This window comes from Calidris pugnax, unplaced genomic scaffold (genome assembly GCF_001431845.1).
Source record: "Calidris pugnax isolate Ruff unplaced genomic scaffold, ASM143184v1 scaffold1156, whole genome shotgun sequence".
Taxonomy (NCBI): domain Eukaryota; kingdom Metazoa; phylum Chordata; class Aves; order Charadriiformes; family Scolopacidae; genus Calidris; species Calidris pugnax.
In genome coordinates this window covers 477390-484285 of record NW_015094503.1, presented here as the reverse complement: position 1 = coordinate 484285, position 6896 = coordinate 477390, and the positions used below count along the sequence as shown (strand labels likewise).

At 55.9% G+C, this 6896-nt stretch overlaps 1 protein-coding gene across 1 annotated transcript in view; it reads left to right on the top strand.

Annotated features, from left to right (window-relative positions):
- Window positions 1-6760: 6760 nt before the first annotated feature.
- The window catches only part of DGKG (diacylglycerol kinase gamma), a 25795-nt gene continuing 25659 nt past the window's right edge, over window positions 6761-6896 (top strand). Inside the window, exon 1 of the mRNA XM_014962955.1 lies at window positions 6761-6786. The gene's annotated coding sequence lies outside the window, so the exon portion shown is untranslated. The remainder of the gene's footprint in view (window positions 6787-6896) is intronic.

Sequence of the window (6896 nt, the reverse complement as noted above, 5' to 3'; positions counted from 1 at the left end):
AGTAACCGAAAGTAAAACCGCACATTCCTGAGTGCCACACACGCTTCCCTGCTCCATTGCAGCTGTGAGATAGAGGAAGGCAGGAGCCAGCTGGGAAAAGGTGACCAAACGGCTATTTATACAGCCCTTTCAAATATTTTAGACTCGTGACAGGCATGATGATGTATAACAAAAATATCTGCTTCAAACCCTTCCAACTTAAATCCCACATCCTTATTTTAATTCGGGAGTTCAAGGGATTTAAGGAAGTATATACTTTGAGCGATTCTTCTTACTGCTCAGAGAGAGGAGCCCTCCAGCCAGCCCTTGGGCACACTGCTCGGGCTTTGGGGAGACCTACAACCCAGCATCATGACCCTGGGGAAGAGCAGCCACAGCAGGGACACGGTCTGGACTGGCTGCAGGAATAACGGGAAGGGCATCCCCAAGGATGCCCAACATCAGCGCCTTGGAGACAGTTTGATTCAGTGCCACCCCTGTCCCTGCCAGCAGCCCTGTGAAGCCTGCCACGGGGAGACCCGGTGTCCCCCACAGCCTGGCACTCCACACTCCTCAGCCTGATGGGGTTTCTAAGGAAGAAATTTCCTTTCTCAGGAAGAAATTTTTTACTCTGAGAGTGGTGAGACACTGGAACAGGTTGCCCAGGGAAGTTGTGGCTGCCCCATCCCTGGAAGTGTTCAAGGCCAGGCTGGATGTGGCCTTGAGCAACCTGCTCTAGGGAGGTGTCCCTGCCCATGGCGGGGGGGTTGGAACTCGATGATTTTTGAGGTCCCTTCCAACCCAAACCATTCTATGATTCTATGATTCTAATGAGGCGAATTTAATCCTGCTCACCTAAGGGAGGCCAAAGCATCCAAGGGATCATTCAGGGCTCTGCAGGGCACGGGAGCTGGGGGCAGCCAAGTCTCTATCTGGGTGTGAGCAGGAGCAGAGGGGTTCCTTGGGCTGCCAATGTGCCTTGGGCACTGGCCTTGGGGTGCCAGTGTCTTACACCACCCCAGCCTTGCTGCTCCTTGCCTTCCTCATGCTGTAAGTGCTGCCACAGCATGCCGGGGCTGGAGGTCTGGCAGGCAGAGCTGGGAGTAGAAAAGACAGCAGCAAATGAAGATCTGCCAGCTCCTGCCAACCCCATGCAGCAGCAGCCATCTCCTCCATCCTTCCCCAGCGGCTCTGCGGTCCCCAGGGCACGGCTGACCCAGCAAAGCTCAGCTCACGCCACGCTGCCCTGGGACCACACACTTTGGGGCTCCAGCCCGAGGTAACATCTGCCGGCCCCTTCCCCTGCCCCGGGGCCAGCAGTGTGCGGGGTCCCCCATGGGCACCGCGGCATTCCCTTCCCCTCTCTGCCCCACTCCGTTTCCCCGGCTCGGGTGGGAGAAGCCGGGAATGGGCAGCAGAGCCCATTCCTGCAACGCCCAAACGTCTGCCAGAACTGAGCCAAGCTTTACAGAGTAGTTTGAACACCCGCAAGCGTGTTCCCTAAAGCCCTGTGATTCATCAACAGCCACTCGGTTCAGCTCTACCCTTTCATCATCCCCAAATGTGGCATTTCCCTAAATCACATGGGGTTTTTCTGCCGCTATTCCACACCTACGGGTCCAGCTGTTCCCTCCCAGACACTTTCTGTACATTGCCATCCTGCTTTACAAGAGCCCGCTGCCTGCGTGACACGTGGCTGCTGGTGAGACACAGGTTTGTCACAGCAGGTTTGATCCCCACAATCCCTCTTCCCGGAGGACAGGCCTTTCCATCCCACGGTTATCGCCCCACGCAGCCACTCGTGTCCCTCACGGTGCAGTGATGCGGGATGAGAAGGATAGAGATTCGGATAAAGGTCCAGTGGCTCTTCAAGGGTGAAAAGCCGGTGGAAAAGCTGGGCAGCCCACCCAGCCTTTTATTTAAGGGTGCAGGATCCACGCACGCACTCCCAGAGGGACTGGGGTATCAGTGGGAACCAGCAACCCCACCAGAAGCAACCCGCAGCCAGGTAAGTGTTCGCAGGCTGTGCGGGACCCACACGTCCCAGGAGGTGGAAGGAGTTGAGCAGGAGTTCTGCTGTGCAGCGAGAGGTTTTGCTGTAATTCTGTTTTTTCTCAGTCTCAGCCTGGGAAGTTTTAGCTCCCGGTGCCAAATGCCGCCCCAGCGTGTTTATTAATGCTGATTGTAAAACCTTGGCAAAAGCATTTGCCATCAGGCCCGCAGAAATCCTGCCGGATCTGCTGCCTTCCAACCAGATGGGCCTTATTAAGAGATGTCACACCGCTAACAACACCTGACAGCTCCCTGACTCCCTTCCCTGCTCTGCTCCGAGCAAGGCAGCAGCCTGAGCCGAGGGGAGGCAGGAGCCTGCTGTTCCTGCTCCTGCCCCGAGGGCACAGAGCTGGGGCTCTACCTTGGCACGGGCTCCTGCACCCCAGATTTGCTTGGTGCTCATCACCTGCCCTCCTCCTCTTCCCACCTCCCTCTTCCTGCTGGAGGCACCCAGCTGTGCCCAGGTGTGTGCAATGAACTCCCAGCACGGGCTGCTTCAGGCTGCAGGTGATATGTTGGTATCTCTGTACAAGAGGGTTTTTCCATGTATTTCATTGAACATCTGATTTTTCCACTCTGCTATTTATTCAAGTTGAGATAACCACTGGGAGCACGGACATGGCAGTCTACGGCACACTTTTCTATGTGTTTTATTAACACAATATCACACCAACATTAGCAGACACAGGCAGAGCACCTCCTGCAGGGCTGGGCTGAAGCCTCCCTCCTGTCTTTGCTCTGGCATGGTGTAATTTTGGGGAACAACGAGGTAGGGACATGGATGGGAAGGCGCGGCACTGCACCCTGCATTTCAGGTGTGTGGCTGTGCCTGGTGCTCGCGGCTGGCAGCTGATGACACCGTGACGCTGTGATGCCGTCACCTCCTGAGCTGTTGGCACCGTCATCATCTTCTGCAGACCCAAGATCACTCCAGGGGAAACAGGGCAGGGCTGACGTTTAGCAGTGCACCCGTGGGTGCCGTGACTCAGCCCACAGCACCGCTCTGGGTCACCCAGCTCCCTCCTGCCCGGGTTTCCCCAGCCCGTGCCCAGCACCCCGGCTCAGATGGAGCCAGCGGCTGGCAGGCTCCATGCTGCTGGTGGCCACCTCAGCATGGCGTCCTCCTCCAGCCTCAGGAGAACGCCTCTTCGCCCAAATCCCTGACTCACTCGCACGCACCATCTTTCCCCGACAGCGAGCTGGCTCCGCGCAGCAGCCGGGCTCGGGCGAGAGCTGCACAGCCCCGCAGAGCTGCTGCTGGCACTGCGGCACCTCTGCCCTCTGCCTGCCTCGCTGCAGCGCCCGCCAGCGCTCCCCCACGACGCCAGCCCCATATATTCCACAATTAGAAATATTTCACCCTCCAGAATGTCATCGTGCTTAAAAATCACGCTGGGGGGGAGAGCGGGGCCATTCACTCTCCAGGCACAGGAGGCAGGAACGGAGGCAGCCGGCAGCTACCAGCAGAGATGCTGTTGTTTCCCCCACGATGCACAGCACGTCCAGGCAGGAGCCTGAGAAAAACCTGCTGAGGTGACACCAAGTTCTTTGGCAAAACACACGGCAAAAAAAAGCAGCCGGCTGTCCTGCCCTGCTGTGGACAGGAGCCCCAGTGTGACCCGGGGCACCCTGCATTGCCGTGACTGGTGCCTGGGAAGAGGACAGTTTGGCCATACTGGTGTCTCCCAGCCTCTGTGGCTGAGTCCCTCTTGGGAGACATCCCATCCCTGCCGCGTTTTCTAATTTCCAGCCTAATCTGCCACTCTCCAGGCTCACTGTGACTTAATATAAAGCTGGGCAGGAGCGGGAGAGCTCGTCCTTCCCCCTGCCTGTCCCCAGGGCACCACCACTGAGAAGAACAAAAGCTGTAAAAAAAAAAAAAAATCAGCCTGGAAATTTCTCAAGTGTTTTTTGTTGGGTTTTTTTCCCCCACTTTGAAATTTACCATCTTTCCTCTGGTCATTGAGAAATAACTGGGGGGTGAGTGAAGGCAGCCTGCTTGTCTTTGGAGCAAGAGCTGGGGCCAGGGGAGCCTGAGGTTGTTTTAATTGTATCTTGTCTGCAGTGCTCATTACTCAGAGCCCTAACGGGCTCTGCGGTTCCCGTTTGTAATCACACATTCAGTAAAATAATCAAGTTATAATTGCTAGGGATTCCTTCTCCCCTACGTAACAGAGCCCAGGCAGGGGAGGTGGCACTACAACTAAGTTAGCAGCAAACCGTGGCATCACCTCGGGTCAACGTTTCAAGAGCAAATTAACCAGAGTTAAAGCAAGAAGAGAGCTGTTAAAAATGTTCTGAATCTGCCCGGGTGATGAAAAGACACTTCTAATCTCTTCTTCACTTGTTACCCTGAGAAAAGTGTCATCTTCCTTTTGGGTGGCTCCAAAATCAGGTTTGCCTTGCTTCTGTGCCCACTCTGGACAAAGCAACCACCTCCTTGGGAGCCCGGGTGCCCGAGTCCTGTGGGTGCTGGGCAGAAGGGACAAGGACAGGATTTCACCCCCAAAGCTGCAGGAACCTGCCGTTTCTGCCTACGTTTTTGCCCACCCTTTTGCCTGCTGATCCCTGCTGGGGTTTGAGCTCTTGCCAGGGGGAACCAAGGAAAAAGAAGAAACTACTGAGCATCAGAATAAGTGACTTAGTTTAAGAAGGACAATTTTTGCCAGGCAAAAAGTGACAGCTTTTTTGGATGGGGTTAGAAAATGGGGATGCAACTCTGATGAGTCCAGCTTGCAGTACATCACTCGCATTAATCTGGAAAGCGAGGCTCGGCCAGCCCCGGCCTGGGGACACAGGGTTTGGCAGGAGGCTGTGACGAGGTGGCACGGGTGGCCACAGCTGTGGGGTCTCTGGTGGGTGGTGGGTCATCGCTGACCCGCGGCAAGGAGCTGTCAGCAGGGCAGGGAGAGTGGAGGTGAACTGATGGGGACCAGGGAGAGAGGGAGAGACTGTGAAACAGGGCCGTGTCCCCGTGCCAGCACGTTTTTCTTCCCACTTCTCTTCACCTGGGTTTTTCACCTCCAGCATCCATGGGGGCAGCAGCACCCAGAGGCTTCGCAGCTGCTGCCAGCACCCCCGGATCGGGCTGCTGATGCCCCAGCAAAGGGACCATCCTTCTCCTGCAGGTGCAGGGCACTCCAGGCACCATCGTCAGGGCTTTTGAGCCTGGGGATCGATGTTTAAGGCACCTCTAAGTAGCTATTATCCACCCAAACCCCAACCCCAGGGTCTTTCCCACTAAGGGAATCAATCTGAGGGGGGAGGGGGGGAAATCTGCTGCCCGCAGCCCTTTGAGGGAGGTGGGCACGTGCTGCGACACAGCATGCAGATCTGCAAGAGAGAGACATCATCACTGAGGCTTGTGCCTAATCATAATAATTTTGTCTTTCTACCATTTCAATTTACTAATTAATCCCTGGAAGGAAAACCTACTTGGATGCAGGGAAAGAATGAAACTCTTTCATCTGGGTGTGCTGGGAGTGTTTCACCAATAGCCTGGGCAGAACTAGGAAACCCAATGCAGAGTTGGGGAGCGCAGCATTGACTTCTCATGGTCAGGATGGACCCCCTGCTTGAAGAAAATATTCTTGCACCACTCATGCAGGGCCATTTCCAACCCCTGGCAAAAGCTGTGGGAGCTCCCAGCCATCTGGAAAGCCCCGGGGGTGCTGGTGCCAGCCTGAGAGCATTTCTGGAGGTAATAGCACACCCTGGGTGCATCGCTCCCGCAGAGGCCAGGGTCAGCCCTGAGCTGGGCAGGGTTTCTTTCTGGGAAAAGGACTCTGTGTCTGCCAGTCGAGCCTTTGCAGGAGGTATTTCACCAGCTCTGGTCGGGTATCCCCCTGCCCAACCCGGGGCCAATGTGCCCTGGTACCCTAGGTGAAGGCAATAGCTGGTGTCCAGCCAGGAGCCTTCCCTACTCTCTTCCTCCTCCTCCTCTCACCCACAGGTTTGGCAAAACACCTCTTCCCTGCAGAGAGACCTCCCCGGGATGGAGGAGAAGTGACCTGGAGCCATCGGACAGGACAAAGACAAGGCTGGGACACTCGTCTCAGGGAAGAGGCTTCAGCTAGGTGTGGGCACAGCTTACAATGCCCAAGGGAGACAATCAGCATGGAGGGGAGCTGGGGAGCTCAGGGCCCTCTTTCCTCTGCTCAGCAAGGTGGGACGACTCTGTGCTTCGCTACAGCCCATCATCAGGGGAGAGTGGGTGCTTTGAGGGGATGTTTCTCTTGCCCAGGCACAGTGCCACCATGTCCCCTTAAACTGGCATGCCTGGGGACTCTGTCATCCTCAGCATCCCAGCCAGGAGCCCCGACGCATCTCTCTGGGGTCCCAGCCAGGAGGGGAAGGAGGAGAAGTGGGGCTGGGACTGGAGACATCCCAGGTGTAGAGCAGAAACGTCGAATGGACCAGCAGGCAGAGTGCAGCTATAGCTGGGTATTCTGCTCCTCTGCCTTTTTCTCTCGTGAATATTCAGTCTCAGCTGTCAGTCCCCTTCTCCTGCTTTTTTTTGAAGCTGGAGAGCTACGTACATGGATGGCGTCTCTAATTAATATAAATATAGTGAAACATAAATAATAGACATGCCTGAAATAGTGTCACTCCCGAGCAGGCAGGCATACGCGTCATGGAAAGAAAATAAAAATGCTTTTTATCTGTTTTGGCATTTTTGTTTGTTTGTTTTCGGCGGCTTGTTCTGTCCTTTAGGAAAGAGCAACCTTTGCCTGCTTAAAAGCAGGAGAGACCGAGGTGCGGGGGGGGTAAAAAACCCCAGGGAAGAGAACGGGACGGGGCTGGGGGACGGGGCTGGGGACGGGGAGTGCCGGGGCTGCGGGGCACGGTGCGGGGAGCGGCGGGGG